Below are 16754 nucleotides of genomic sequence, written 5' to 3' on the forward strand. Positions count from 1 at the left end.
GCTTGGTGTATCTTCCTCCCTTCTGCTTGTGATGGTTGTTCAGCTAAAATTTGGGGGCCAACAGAGGTGAGGCAAAGAACCTCACCCCCCCGCTGGTACAAAGACCTCTCCACAGGTGTGGCTGTATGCTGGACCGGTAGTCAATGACAGGTAAGATCCAATTGCAATGGTACCAACCTAAGACAGGAGGCTGACACCTTGAGGTCAGCTCATCCGATGACGGGTAAGAACCATATGTAGTATTGAACAACCTAAGGCAGGCATGGTCCCTAAGCCACATGCTTGTTGTTTAAACAGAGAGGGGGAGATGTTGAGAGCCACAGCCGAAGGGACCCCAGCAAACTTCCAGCTGCCAGCAAACTTCCAGCTGCCAGCTGATGATTGGCTCACAGCGGCCCCAGCAAACTTCTAGCTGCCAAATGATTGGCTCCTCTGCATTGATGCTCATTGGGCTGTTTCCCCACCCTTTCAGACCACGGAGCTGCTCATTGGGGAACTCTTTTTGGCTCTGCCCACGCGACCCAGCCAATCGGCCTCAAGAGCAGGAGGAGTGGGGGAGGTTGAGAGGCTTGTGGGAAGCTGGTGGTGGCAGTTGGGCTCTGAGGGTTTTCCTGAAGAGCTGTGTGGTGCGGTGTGTGTGTTATAAAAATAAAGTTCGTTTCCTTTGACAAGTGGCTCCTGAATTGTGCCCAGCCAGACTGCGGCAGGGATGGGAACTCACTCATCAGATCCTCCCCTTTCTAGCTTGCCATGGGGATACACCACATTGGGTTTCACCCACATCCACAGGTTGGGCTCAATATCTGGACCATATTCATCAGCATTTGGGGTTTTTTCCCAAAAGGTACTTTTGGTGGTTCAACTATTCGAAGTTCATATCTGGCAAGGTTCTGCTCCATCAGGGCCAGGTACATTCCCCTTATGTCAGTCCAGCAGTCCTGGAACCTTGCCATGGAAGCTGTCCCAGAAGTCAAGATCTTGGAGTTTGAGGTCTACTTTTAGGGAGAGAAGGCACAGAGCAAGAGTAGAGGATATACCAAACTCAGTCTTGAATAAGGTTCAAAAGGAAATGTATTTATAGCTCCCCAGTTTTGAAATTTTAAAAAGAGGTACTTTGTATAAAATGAGTTCTCAAAGTGGATTTTATAAAGCTTTAATGCTAAAGAGCTTTTGCTTTTTAAAAATCCCACATAAGCTGGAACAGTGGCACATGCCTGTAAACCCAGCTGCTTGGGAGGCTGAGGCAGGAGGATCTCAAGTTTGAAGCTATCCTCAGCAACTCACTGAGATCCTCAACAATAAGACCCTGTCTCAAAATTAAAAAGGGGGGCTGGGGTTGTGGCTCAGCAGAAGAGTGCTTGCCTAGCACATGTGAGGCACTGGGTTCGATACTCAGCACCACATATAAGCAAATAAATAAAGGTCAATCAACAACTTAAAAAATTAAAAAAAATAAAAATAAAAAATAAATTTAAAAAGGGGGCTGAGTATTTGGCTCTATGGTAAGACACCCTTGGGTTCAATCCCCAGTGCTGCCAAAATTTTTTAAAATCCCACATATATATTGTGAGTTACTTTTATGTGTCAAGTTGGTTGGTCCATGGTACCCAGATATTTGGTCAAACATTGTTCTAGATGTTTCTGTGAAGGTACTTTTACGATGCGATCAGTATCTTAATCAGTAGACTTTGAAAAATGTATGTGGGAGAAACATGTCTAATCAGTTGAAAGATAATGGAAAAATACTTACCTTCTCCTCAGAAGAAAATCTGTCAACAAATAGCCTTTGGACTTAACTGTAACATGGGCTCTTCCCTGGGTTTCCAGTCTGCCAGCCTCCCCTGCAGATTTCAGAGATACCAATCTCCATAATCACATGAGCCAATCTTTTAAAATTAATCTCTACACAGTCACATGTGTGGGTGTGTGTACATGCATACATGCACACAAACATCCTATCCATATGTTTCTCTGTCAAACCCTAATTCATACATATGTGATGACAAATATTTAATTAAGGTGAATACAATGGACTGTGAATTCATATAAATCTGGGTTTTGAATTCTGCCCTTGCCATGTTGTTTAGCCTAATGATGTTGGGCTTCCATTTCCTCCTCTGCTAAAATGGGTACAATAATCTGAACCTCTTAGAGCTGTACACAGATTAAAGGAAATCATTATACAAAGCACTTAGCACAGTGCTTATTATAAAGAACTCAATAAGTACTCAATGAGTTAATATTGACATTGATAATATGCCATTTAGAATAAAAAATATTTTTTTCCAAACTTGTTACACAGGACAAGTTCAGGGATTGCCACTCTTTTTCTTGTTTTCCATAACTCTTTGAAATGTGATTTTTAACACCACACCCATCTTGAATTGTGTATTTTTTAAATATTCCTGCAGAATAGCAACTAACAATTGCAACTTACTTGAGCTTCTGTAATTTGCAACCTGGATCTTTTAAGCCTTCACAGAGCAATTTCAAAGCTGAAGCTTCCAGCTTTGTTTCACTAAATTCCAGCTCAGTTAGCCACTGACTGGTGCTAAGAACAGCAGCAAGTGACCCACAAGATGCAGGAGAGACAAGGCATGGGTGATAAAACCTTTAGAGAGGGCTGAGGTTGTGGCTCAGCGGTAGAGCACTTGCCTTGCATGTGCAATGCCCTGGGTTTGATCCTCAGCACCACATAAAAATGAATAAATAAAATAAAGGCATTGTGTCCAACTACAACTAAAAAATAATATTAAAAAAAAACCTTTCGAGAACAGAAAAGTAGCTTCATTACCTAATTTATGCTCTCATCCTGCCCCCAAATAGAAAGTGACCAAAAAATGGAATGCACACAAACAACATATTATCCTGCTACCAGTTACCTCAATGTCTGTAATGTACAATTTGGCTATTTCAATCCTTCACACAGAAGCTTCATTCCTGAATCTTCCAGGGTATTTTTTACAAACTCCAAATCTGTCAGACACTGGTTGGTTTCAAATACTGAGGAGAGGTCCCTACCACAAGAGCTGTGAGGTGGCAGAAAATCGGTGTATATGAAGAAAAAGATATCACAAGGAAAAAAAAAAACATGGTTCTTTTAAAAGTATTCTTTGCACATTCAATTTATTTAATGAATAATGTATTGAATGCTTACTACTATGTGAGATGTTCAAAACAAGACATATTTAAGACAAACTATACCCTCAAGTAATGCCCAGTTAATGGGGAAAAAGATTTAAAAATATTAGGTTATAATACAGTGTGAAAAGTACTGCAAGAGGTATACAAAACATATTATCACATATTATCAGGACATAAAAATGTTGCACAATTCAGCCTAGCTCAGAAGGGGGTTTGGAGAATCAAGGAATACTTATAAGAGGGAGAAATGCTTGAGTGCCTGTGTAAGAGGAATGGAAACTGAATAGGAACTAGGTAGATAAGAACAGGAATGGAAAGAGTGTCAGAGGGGCTGAGGGCCAACCACATAAAGAATAGCCTGTGCAAAAGCAAGGAAGCAAGAGAAAATATACTGAGGCCTCCTTTAAGAAACTGAAAATTATTTGCTATTGCCTATTTTAAAAGGCTGGAAAGACGTGTATCAAGAATTAAAATGGGTTTCTCCCAGGATAGGGGGAGGGTGGAATTATAGGAAGATATGTGCTTTTCAGGTACTTACAAATTATTTGTCATGATCAGACATTATTGGGGAAAAGGTTTTCAAAAAGTTTGAAAAAAATCTTGCTTATTCTAGAAAACAACTTTGGTACTTGGGATAGAACTCAGGGGTACTTTACCACATCCTCAGCCCTTTTTATTTTCAGACAAGGTCTCCCTAAGTTGCTGAGGCTGGCCTTGACCTTATGATCCTCCTGCCTTAGCCTCTCAAGTCACTAGAATTAAAGGCATGCACCACTGTGCCTGGCTTATTATAAAAAATCTTTATAATAGAGAAAAATATAAAGTTGTTTTTTTTTTAAAGGGGATATTGCTCAGGGGTACAGTGCTTGCCTAGCAGATGGAAGGCCACACACACAAACACACCCCCATATATCCATACCCACAGTCTATATTTCCAGCACCCAAAGAACCATTATTAAAATGCTGTCATATAACTTTCCATATTTTAAATATATATATATATATATATATATATATATATATATATATACACACACACACACATATACACATGTAATTACATGTTTGTAACACATTATATCACAGAAAGATGTATTTTAAAAGTTAAAAATTTTTTCTAACCTTCCATCCAACTCCACCTTCCAGAGATAACTATGGTAAGAGTGTGGTGCCACCCTTTCCCACTCCAATTATCTGATTATAGAAATACATGAATATATACTAGATTACATATGTATGAGAATATATGAGATTTATTTCTACATTTTTTAAAAATGGGATCACACAAACCATTACTTCTTCAACTTTACATGTACTTTCAACATTTTGTCCTCATCCTGGGCCCATAGGTAGAAACTGAGATTCAAGATGATAAAAATGGCAAAAAAAGTGGGACTCAACCTAGGATCTCTTTAGTTTATCCTATAAGCCTCAGAAAGTCATTGAAAGTTTTGAGAGACAGGATTACATCGCACTGATGACGGTTAGATCGGGTCAGTATCTGATGTCAGAGAGCTGCAGTGGTTGAGGGAAGAAATGAGGGGGGCTAAACTAGTATCAGGGATGGGGGTGAACAGATTCAGGGCACATTTTGAGGATGGAAATAGCCACTGTTTATTACCAAAGTTACTGCAGTGTCCCGTTAGGCGGGCGTTGGGGGATGGGCTGTTTCCTGGCTTCTCCTCTTCCTTGGGGCTACCGGAAGCCACAGAGGTGTTGGAGTTACTTCCTGTTCTAGAATATTCCAAGTATTGGAGGGGGCTCACCAGGCCTGGAACAAACCATCATGGTGGGGTGGGACCTTTTGGACTTACTTCTGAGAGCTTCATTTTCTTCATTCTGGGTCTTTTCTAACCAGTCCCGTTTCTTCCCGCCTTCGATGGCTTTCAGCCATGCGGTGGGTTCCCTTAGGAGCCCAGGAGGGGGCGGGACCTTCGGCTCTCCCTCCTCGGCACCCCCGCAGTCTCTGGGAGTTGGAACAGTCCTAGAGTAAAAGCCTAGAGATTTGGCCGCGTGGCTCCCTTTTCCCGGAGCCCTCGAAGCGAGAGGGACCCCTTTCTGCCTGGGAGAGGGCTGTGGTAGCCCTGTATCTACTCTGGTGAGCCCGGTGGGAAGCGTTCTATGAGGGGACTGAGGCAGAGGCGGCTCTTTATGAGTGGGTGGGACAGAGAAGCGAGGGGTGGGACAGAGAAGAGAGGGGTGGGGGAGCAAAGGAANTACCTGACCAGATGGAGATCCGATCTGAGAGATGCCCCCTCCAAATATGGCGAGAAAGGTTATCCAAGATGGTGGCAGTCTGCTTCCAATGACAGACTGTCTTGTGAGGTGGGGGGATCCCCGCAATGCTGTTGTGCTTTGGGTAGGTAGTATCCGAGTGACCTGCATGGGAGCGGAGTACAGTCTGGAGGTTTGCAGAGGTGCTGATAGGTGATTCTTAGCAAGCTGTGTGTGGGCTAGAACTGCGGGTTTTGAGTTTAGGGAGCTAGGACTCTGGAGTCCTACTCAAACGCTGAGGCTCTGAGCCCTGCGTGTGGATCACAATGCTGGTGATTTCTGTGGAAATCAGCTATATAGGGGTCCTCTTACACTCTCTGAGATGCAGTATTTCGACTAGGTGAGATCTGGGTCACAGATTGAAACAGAATGCTGCCTCCCTTTGGCCCACGTGTTGGACTCTTCCATGTGGCTTAGTTGATATGCACCCATGATTTCAGTGCCATTTCCTGGCTTTGGGTATGCTTAGTTTTCTCCCTATAATTTTTTTTCAGCTCCTGTGTAGTGCAGAAAACTGGGGCTCCTGATCTAGGACTGGGAACATAGAAATGGATCTGCAAATATTTAAAAAAATATTTTTTAGTTGTCAATGGACCTATTTATTTATACAAGGTTCTCACACATGTCAGGCAAACATTCTACCATCGAGCCACAACTCCAGCCCCAATTTGCAAATATTTTCTACCATTCTGTGGATTGTCTCTTCATTCTGACAATTGTTTTCTTTGCTGCATTACAGGGATTTTCTGTTGTTGCTTAATATGATAAATCATAAATGAGGAGTTTGAGAATTGGGTTCTAACAATTACTCTGCTTGAACTGGCTGACCAGGTAAACTTCTCTAGGTCTTACATTGGTGGTTTTTAAAAGTGAGGGACTTAGATTAGCTTAGTAATTTTCAAACTTCGCAGTAGCAAGACTCTTTGTTCAAAAGAAATCTTATTTGGATTGTGCAATATGGAAAAGACAGGTTAGAGCCATTCTGGTTGACTTTGAAGGTATACTCCTCCTTTCCTGCTCATTGTGGCCAGAGTGGATGAGGCTCTAAAATTGTGTGTTTATTTTTCCCCCAAAGATTGATAATGTGTTAATGGGGCAATGAGAGAATAAGAAAGAGGTAAGGATTTGGGAACAAGCAAGTTATCAGGTCACAGACTATGCTTTCCCATATATAAAAAAAGATAAAAGGTATTATAAAAGTTATTAGTAAATTGTTTCTCTGAAAAGTCTTATACAATGTGACATGATTATATATAAAGTTATATGTGTGCCAACTTCAAAACATTACAGTACCTAAAGTGGACATTGCCTTGGATGTGATTCTAGCAGGCAGGGTTCTGATGGGCGTATTGGGGCCTGATTTTTCCTGCTCATCTAAATAATAACGTTTTCACTGCTGTTAACACTTCATTTTATTGCTATTTTCTGTCACAGGTCCTGTGTGCTTGGTTGAGCCAAAGGTCAGCCAGAAAAATAACCAGCTTCCACTTTCTATAATTATGCAAACTAGAGCTAGGTGACTGAGAATTTGCTTTTGGTCTGCAAGACATAGGGAGTTTTGCAAACCCTAAGGGAGTGCAGAATTTCCTGAAGATGTTGCAAGGTGGCTGGCTTTCTTCTGAAGTCAAGTAGCATTCTCCTTTGCTTTGGTTATGAGTACAGAGGTGCTAGAAAACAAATTGAAAACTAGCAGTTTGGAGTGGGCTTTTCTCCATCAGACAGTTCATTCAGAGGGAAGGGTATTTTGATCCAGTGCCATTTCTCAGTTCTTTATTTGTAATCAGATTTTTTTTTTAAGAGAGAGAGAGAGATAGAGGAGAGAGAGAGAGAGAGAATTTTTTTTAATATTTATTTTTTAGTTTTCGGCGGACACAATATCTTTGTTTGTATGTGGTGCTGAGGATCAAACCCGGGCCGCACGCATGCCAGGCGAGCGTGCTACCGCTTGAGCCACATCCCTAGCCCCCCCAGTCCTTTTAATTTTTTTTTTTATTTTGAGACAAGATCTCACTAAGTGGTGCAGGCTGGCCTCAAACTTGGAATCTGTCTGCCTCAGCCTCCCAAGTAGCTGGTATTAAAGGCATATGCCACCATGCCAGGTCAGATTACACCTCTTGTATTACAGAGCATTATCATTCAACACTAGAATTACTGAAGCTTCTGTATGTGTGTGTACATACATATATCTATATCTATCGATCTATAGATTTATAGATTTATCTATAGATCAACAGAGATAGATCTATGTCTGTCTGTTTCCCCATCCTAGTGTCTGGTGGGCCTGGAAATCCATGTATATAAAAGGACATCCTCTGCCCACCTAGTCCTTATGATGGTTTAAATAGGACTGGTCATTTGACTCTTATCCTGAGCCACACAGATTCCCAGGCTAGATCATCAGCACTGAGAGGTAGATGCCATAGTCATGATGGAGTTGGTCAATGTAGCAGTGAGTAATTTTGCTGAGGCCTGGGTCATAGCCACAAACACCAAGGCCTGGCCCTGAAAACGGGAGCAAAACTGAGTGCTTTACAGAGGTATCTTTTAGAGGACACCAGCATGAGTTTCCAGGGTACAGACAGGCATAGACGAGTTGATCCAGTAACTCTAGAGAGCTGGAGAGAGTGGCTATGATGCAATTCCTTTCACATCTTGCAATTATGCTACATGAGGATCCACTTTAACCAGATATTCTTTTATTTTTTTAAACATTTTTTATAACTTTATTTTATTTACTTACTTATTTTTATGTGGTTCTGAGGATCGAACCCAGTGCCTCACATGAGTGTGAGTGTGCTACCACTGAGCCACAACCCCAGCCCCAGATACCTTTTTCTTTAAGCTAACTTGAATAGGTTCCTATTCTGGAGAGTCAGATTACTTCCCAGTCAGAAACTGGTACTAGCAGAGAAATTTGAAACAAAAAAACATCAAAGAAAATTTTGGGGGGCTGGGGCTGTGGCTCAGTGGTAAAGCACTTGCCTCGCATGTGTGAGGCACTGGGTTCGATCCTCAGCACCACATAGAAATAAATAAAGATACTGTGTGTTCATCTACAACCAAAAAAAAAGAAAATTTTGGAACTGGCTGGGGAGTTCCATCAGGCTTGTCAAGTAATAGGAATTCCTGCATCCCAAAAGTCCCCAGGAGCAAAATGAATAGAATGGCTCATGTTCTAAGGGAGTTAAATAAATAATAAGAAATAATCGGGACAAGTCTGGGGTTAACTCAGGTTTACTTAATTTAATTTTATTTAGTACTGGGGATTCAACACAAGGGTGCTTAACCACTGAGCAACATGCTCAGACGTGTGTGTGTGTGTGTATGTATATGTATATGTATGTGTGAGAGATATATATATATATATATATATATGAAATTTTGAGGCAGGGTCTTGCTGAATTACCAGGGCCCTGCTAAGTTGCTGAGGCTGGGTTGAATGTGCAATGCTCCTGCCTCAGGCTCCTGAGTGGCTGGAATTACAGGCATTCACCATCATGCCCTGCCCCACATTTATTCAAAACACAGCAGAGATTTGCCACCCCAAGGGAATCCCACAGGGCTGCATACAAAGGAAGCCAGCAGCACCAGCTGCCGGCAAGGACTCCTATAACTGCACAGTCTCATGACAGGAGAATCCTCCCCACTCATCAGTAGATGAAACCACAGACAGATCTGAACTCATACCACTGCCAAGGTGAGTCCGAAATTCATAACACTCAGAGGGTATACTCATCTAGACCATTCTCTCCTCCAACCCACCACCATGAAAAATGTGGTAAGGGAATCTGGCTGTAAAGCTCTCAGTGAATTCATAAATGTGAAATAGAACAGAAGAATATCCAATGGGAAATCAACCGCCAGTGGGAGGGGGAGAGGTGGGAGGAAGAGGAGAGTGAGTCAGGGAAGGGGGTAGGTGGGAGGTTGGTCTGCTTTCCCCCCTGGTGACCATAAGCTGTGTTGAAGGGGGCTAAAAGTGTGCTTTAGCCCTCAGGTGGAAGGATGGGGAGGAGGTGTGCAACTGGAACACAATGAGACATGACTGGAGGAGTCCTGGACATCACCTAGGGACTGTGGACCTACATACCAGAAAGCTGCCATGGCTCTGGGACATCCAGCAGAGATGTGACTTTCGGCTTCCTCCTGTTGGGAAGGGTGTAGACAATCACCATCCAAATTGGGGGCCAGCTACTTAAACTGTACATTTCATAAATGTCTTTGTTTTGTTTATATCCCTCTAGACAGTGTTTTCTAACCTCAGTACTCTTGACAGTTACAGTTGGATAATTCATTATTATGGGGGGCTTGCCAGTACACTGTAGGATGTTCAGCAGAATCCTTAGCCTCTATCCACTAGATGACAGTGGTACCTACCCCATTCACTCAGCCATGACAGACAAAAGTGTCTCTAGATATCCACAAAATGTTAAAATCATCCCAGCTGGAGATGGCTGGAGGCAATAAAATAATTAGGAACAGTTTGAATGGGGGATGAATCAAAAGAGAAGGTGTGTAGGGGGTGCTGGTATTACAGCTCAGTGGTAGAACACTCGCCTAGCACATATGGGGCACTAAGTTCAATTCTCAGAACCATATAAAAATAAAATGAAGGTATTGTATCCAACTACAACTAGAAACCAAATTTTTTTTAAAAAGGTCATGTAGGCTGAGGGGCCCGGAGAAACAAAAGCTGAAAATGTCCATTGGGCTTGGCATTTACTTTGGATCTTCAAGCAAATTCAGGGGAGTGGCAGGATAGAAGCCAAAGTGCAAGGAGTGAGTGAATGGAAAATGCAGAAGTGGAGTCAGTGAGGGGAAGCTGTTTTTAAGGACAAAGTTTGAATGTAACAGGACATGTGGTTGAGAGAGAGTTCTGAATGTTGAGAGAAGCTTGAGTCATAGGGAAGGAGATCACAGAAAGAAGCTTGAAAATGCAAGAAATATGTGAAAGAATGAGGTAGAGTCCACATATTGTATTTGAGGCATAGTTACTGTTCTGTGAAATGAAAAAAACAATTATATAAGTCACTTGTTTTGTGTAAAACAAACCTTCCATAGTTCTGTATATTTATGTATGCTGTATATCTGTATAGATTATGTTTGTCTTATGTTACAAATTCCTATTTGTGTGAGGAGAGAAAAGATCTGGAAACACATTAGCAAATAAGATATTACCCTAGAGAGGGTGGTCTCAGGGGTCAGGGAATGGAAGGCAATAGGGTGGGGGCATGGAGGATGGGGTGGAGTATAGGTCAGCTGGATGAAAGGTTTTTATATTGTTTTAAGATTCTGTGATGTGAAAGTAAAATAATGAAATGTTCACAAAAAAATACAAATAAACTGAATTTACTGGCTTCTTTGGGTTTGGAAAGGCCATTTCTTCCTCTGGGATAGGACAGGAGAAGGACTGCAGAAACTGATCTATGTGGAAAAATAGACATGGAAAATATGGAAAATCAAGGAGGCTTGTGCTTATATGCTTGTGATGCAGACAAATATCTGAAAGTGTCCAGGATGGGGGCTTCTTGGGGCACTTTGATGAATAAATGGGGGCAGTGGATTGGGCATGGAGGGAGAGAAAATGATCACCACACTGCAGATCCACAGTAGGACAGGACCCAACTGAAAGAAAATTTAGGGGAAGGATCTCAGGGGTCTGGTAGGAAAAGGAAGAGGGGTAGATCCAGAACGAACCACAGACAAATCTCTTAGGTGTTACAACTTGCCACCCACTCATTGCAGTGCATTGTTATGTGCAGAAATAGCACCTACAAAAAAACAGGCATGTGGACAAAGATGTTACTCACACCTTTCTTCTAGGTTTGTAGCATCTTTTTATTTGCTACTCCACTATGGACAAACTGAACACTAGTTATATTTTGTTTTCAGATCCAATAAGCCCACAGTGCAATTTCTGGCAACCCAGTATTTATCTGCAAATACTTCAGAGTTTAAAGTAAAGTTCAACTTACTTCAGATCTTTGATTTTACATTATGGATTACGCAGTGCTTGGCAAAGCAAGTGTAGCTGAGACACTAGGAAACTGCGCATCTAAAAGGACCTACAAGAGATGAGAAAACAAAAATAATTTTAAAACTTTAAGCAAAAAGCTTATTTTGGCTTCTTTTTCTATGCTAGTATTAATTGACTCTTCTAAAACCTTAGAAGGTGTCACCCCATGTTGCAGATTAGGGAATTAGGCACAAAATATTAAGCAATTTGGTCAAAATCATATAAGTTGACAAAGAACTGAGACCATTAATCGGGTCTTACTCCAAACCCATGCTACTATGTGCCAGGCATCAAGGTTATCTGGCTCTTAACATAATGACTATTATAATCACCATTTTAAAACTTTGTTATATAGTTATACATTACTGTGGGGTTTATTTCAACATATTCATAAATTCATATAATTTGCTCCAAGTCAATCCTTAGTGCTTCCATTTTCTCTCCCTCCCTCTCTCCCTCCCATAATCCCTCTCTCTACTTGTTCTCCTTCTATTTATTTATTGGCTTTTAAAATTATAATCACCACTTTGCAGATGTTCTAAGAGATCAAGTGACTTCCCCAAGCTACCTGTACAATATAACTGATTCTTGGTTGTCCGTTCAAATAGAAAAACTAATTATAGTAATTGAAACTCAAGTTTAAGTTCAACAGTGTACTCTCACTTCACCAATATGCTAATGTTGGGAAAGGAATGTTCTGGCTTAAATTTTGACAGGCATTTAAGCCCTCTGATAAAGGCAATAAAGGCAGGGGGTGGAGACTCCATCTAAAGTTGACTTTCTGGAAACCCAGAATTAATCAGAAGCCCTTTTTGTTTCCATCTCTCAAATGTGTTTGAGAGTTTTCTAAATCTCTCAAATGTATTTGTCAATTATTTTACTTTATAATATACAACGAATTCACTGGGACCTTATAACCAAGATCCTTCATAATTATTTGTTAACTTAACCTCTCCTACCCCTGTCCCTGCTAGTTCTAAACAAACTCTTCTTGCACTCCCTGTCCCTCCCTATTTCCCTCAAACACAAATTCTCCATTGCCCATTACCACCTCTATGCTACAGCCAGCTGAGGAAATCCATCTATAAGAGCTAAGAATAGGATTAATGCATTCCTCTAAGAGAGCTTTCTGTTCACTCTTCTCCTCAAGGTCCCCTACCACTCAATTGGCCCCACAATAAGGAAGAGGCATTGTCTTTCATAACTCAGATATTGGGAACAGATTGATATAGTTATTCACTGCTTTAATCAGTCAGTAGAACTGTTTTATATAGTGTACAGAATCCATACTATAAAAAGGAACTAGAATTGCATTTTATCGTATACAGAGAGTTCATATTATAATAGTGGTTTACCTATGTCTCTTTGAACTTCAGCTCTCAGTCCTCTGTAAAGGTCGGGTAGGAAGAGCTCAGGTGTTACAGAAAGATACACAGACATGTAGCTCCTCTTCTTAACCTGGAAATTTTTGAGGCCTCAGTGATGAAGTATATACATGCAGAAGAGTGACAACCAATCCAATGTTAGGTTTGCAAACTTTCCCAGAATGGTCACTGACACCAAAATCGTGGGTCTTGAAGATTTTAAATGCTTATAACATTTTATAATGATAAAGCACATCCACAGAGTGACAATGAAGACTAATGCGTATGTGCGCGTCACACACAAAACACACACACACACACACAGTGCCCAGTATATGGTAAGTGCTCAAAAAACTAGCTTTCCTCATTGTTTACCTAGGCTAGTGTTCAATGCATGGTAGATAATCAGTAAATCCTTACATTATTGACTCACATAAAATATGGAAAGCTGAGGTGATTACTTCTACTTATTGATGACACTTGAAATGATCATATGCCTAAGTACTTAAAATAAATAAGTAATAAAAAAAGAAAGAAGGCCAAAAAAACTAGAGGAAGGATATGAATATACTCACTGATTAAATGTTAAGGCTGTTGGCATGAATGCCATGGTTTTCTCTTCCTCCTCAAATCCAAGTAGGTGCTGACACTTCAGAGACATTGAAAGAGGACTGTGACTGCTTTTTACACAGAATGACATAGCCAGAATGTCCATTTTTGTATAGGTAGATTGGAGTAGTACAATTGACTGTAAATTATCAATTATCTTTTTTGCATATTCTTATTCCTGTATCTCATACAACCAGTGAAACAAGTCCACTGATTTAATCTGTAATCTAGAAGATTTATCCTTTGTTTTCCTTTTGGTCCACTTCAATAACTCTTCTTGAAGTCCTGGAGAGACTTTTCTCCCAAAAGTAGTTTCCACAGTCTTTGCTTTTCTGTTATGTAAGAGGCCAAATAAAAATTGTATCATTGCTGATGAAAACCCTTTTCCATATTGTTGGAATATTTCTTGCCATGTTTTCCCCACATGACCAAAAAAAATATCCTTTTTTTGTCATTATTCAGGGCATAGAACACAGCAGTCAGGAATTCTTGGAAACTGAAGTGAAGAAAAGTATAGACATTGACATCTCCTTCATTTTTTTTAGAAAATGATTGAGAAAAATGCAGTCAGTATCATAAACTCCTATTCGATGTTTTCTGAGGTCACTAACTGCAAACATAACCCGATGCTTCTGTAGACCCTCCACAGCCAAAGAGCAAAGGCCCCACAGGCAACTTTGTCCCTTCCACATTGATATGCCTATAAGGGTTTTGAGGCACTTGGAAAAGTAGAACAGATACATGTCAGTCATGTTCTTAAGGGACTGCAGAAGAGTTCTATCAACATCTCCTTGTGACTGCAGGGCCCTGCGTAACATCCAGGAATCAATTGGAAGAGAAGATATAATGTCAAGACCTTCACTGTCTTGCAAACCATAGAAGATTTTCATAGCTGCATTAGCACCTGAAAACTGACTCAAGAAATATGCTCTTTTTTCAGCATCTGTAAACTATAGGACTTCTGCCTGGATAGGTTGCTTTAACAGAGAGTGGAGCTTCATGGCTTTGAGCTGGGCACTTATTAGGAGAGAGGATTCAGGAAAGTTTTTTCTTCACCAAACTGCACAAGAGTATCTCTACTGGCTTCCTCTCCTGGGGATTACTAGTAAGATCGTCTTCTTGGTCACCCCCATGGTATTGCAGCTCAGAAAATCCATCAAGAACAAATAGAAGTTTCTCTGGATATAGAAGTATAATGTCCAGGATTGGTCCCTTTATGTCTTGAAATATGTTAGTGATCAGGTCAACAGCACTAAGATTATTAGTGTGGCTGATTTCTCTGCAACTGACATAAATGAGACAGTCAAATCTGCCTGGAGTAACCATTCCTGCTGCCCAGTCAAACATGAATTTGTGCACCACAGCTGTTTTCCCAGTCCCAGCACATCCCTGAAGCACCAGAGTTCTGGATGAGCTGAAATCTTCTTCATTAGGATTAAATACATGTTCCATCTTAACAAAATGATATTGTTGAGGAATTCCACATGGTGTCTTTTCTGATACACAGTTCTCTTTTACAAGAAGCAGCCGTGACTCTATATGCTTGCCATGGTGATAACATTTATCAACTCCTATTTTTAGGTGTTTTTCCCTTAGATGTTTTCTGTATATTTCCTGGTAGTCTAATGAGGTGACACCAAGAGTAAATAATCACAGAATCGTAGATAGCAATGCAAACAACAACTATGACTAATACCACCATCACTACCATCTCTTCTTAGATGACTCAAAGGCTCTTCAAATTTTTCATGTCTAAACCTGAGCTCTTGATTTATATACCTACTTAGCCCCAGTGCCCCCAAACAACTCACCCCCAGACATCTTTTATCTCAGTTAAATGATGCCATCTGGGGCTGGGATTGTGGCTCAGCTGTAGAGTACTCACCTAGCATGGGAAGGACCTGGGTTTGATTCTCAGCACCACATAAAATAAAGGCATTGTATTGTGTTCATCTACACCTAAAAGATAAATATTAAAAAAAGATTTTAAAAAATGATGCCATCTAATTGATCAGAAAAACTTTGAGATGTTTATTTTTTCTTTCAATTATCTATGTCAATTAACAAGGTCTATTATTCATACCTTCAAAAATAAGCCTTAACAATCATCAAGAATACAAGTATCAGTCCAGGCATGGTGGCAAAAGTATATAATCCCAGCGGTTCAGGGGGCTGAGGCAGTAAGGAGATTTCTGGAAAGCAGTAAGGAGAGTTCTCAAAAGACTAGAAATGGAACTACCATTTGACCTCATTATCCCATTCCTCAGTATATATCCAAAGGATTTAAAATTAAGTGATACAGCTATATCAATGTTTATAGCAGCTCAATTCACTAAGCTATGGAACCACCTAGGGGTCCCTCAACAGATGAATGGATAAAGAAAATGTATATATATACACAATGGAGTATTACTTGGCCATAAAAAATGAAAGTATGGCATTTTCTGGTAAATGGATAGACCTGGAGACTACCATGCTAAGTGAAATAAGCCAGACCCAAAAAGTCCAAGGTTGAATGTTTTCTCTGATATGCGGAAGCTAGTCCAAAATAAGGTGGGGAGGTTGAAAATAAAAAAGAATAGGTGTGGTGGTGCATACCTGTAATCTCAGTAGCTTGGGAGGCTGAGGCAGGAGGATCTCAAGTTCAAACCAGCCTCAGCTACTTAGTGATGCCCTGAATAATTTAGTGAGGCCCTGAGCAGCTTACTGAGACCCTGTCTCAAAATAAAATATAAAAAGGGCTGAGGATAGGTATCAGTGGTTAAGTGCCCCTGGGTTCAATCCCTGGTACCAAGAAAAAAAAGAAGACCAGTGGGGTAGGAAAAAGGAAACAAAGAGAAGGGTAGTGGGATGGGATAGGGAAACACAGTGGAATGAATGTAACCTAACATATATGAATATACTACAATGAATCTCTCCATCATGAGCACCCACAAGACAAATTAAAAAAACTAAATGTAAACAGCAAAAAGATCAAAGTAATACAGAGAAGGGAATAGGGGGGCGAGAGGAAGAGAAGGGAAGGGGAAATACTGGGGAGTGAACTAGAACAAATTTTATTCCATGATTCTCTAATTATGTCAAAATAAATTCTATTGTCATGTATAACTAAAAAGAACTAATAAAAATAAAATTTAGAAATGAAATTTAATAAAATTTTAAAAAGCATAAGCCTCAAATTCATTTATTTATCAGCATGTCTTCAAGATCACATAAGTCCAAGGTACTATGAACTCTACTGGACTGCTGAAACAGACTCCTACTTTTCTACTCTTATCCATCTGATCCAAAGTGAGTTTCTATAAACATCAATTAGATCATGTCACTGCCCTGTCCAAAATAGTTAAAGA

General features: G+C 40.5%; 1 long non-coding RNA gene across 3 annotated transcripts; it reads right to left on the reverse strand.

The window, feature by feature from the left end:
* Positions 1 to 1385: 1385 nt before the first annotated feature.
* On the reverse strand, positions 1386 to 14343 carry LOC125614284. Of its 3 annotated transcripts, none has more exons than XR_007344891.1 (5): positions 13371 to 14343; positions 12787 to 12889; positions 11391 to 11480; positions 9506 to 9561; positions 1386 to 1841 (listed from the first exon to the last, which is right to left on the reverse strand). It is a non-coding gene; the product is annotated as an uncharacterized LOC125614284 (long non-coding RNA). The 3 variants fall into 3 exon arrangements; XR_007344890.1 differs by lacking the exon at positions 1386 to 1841 and adding an exon at positions 3980 to 4915; XR_007344889.1 differs by lacking the exon at positions 1386 to 1841 and having other exon boundaries at positions 8821 to 9561.
* Between the last annotated feature and the right edge of the window lie 2411 nt (positions 14344 to 16754).

The sequence above is a fragment of the Marmota marmota genome, unplaced genomic scaffold, assembly GCF_001458135.2.
Source record: "Marmota marmota marmota unplaced genomic scaffold, marMar, whole genome shotgun sequence".
NCBI classification, from domain to species: Eukaryota; Metazoa; Chordata; class Mammalia; order Rodentia; family Sciuridae; genus Marmota; species Marmota marmota.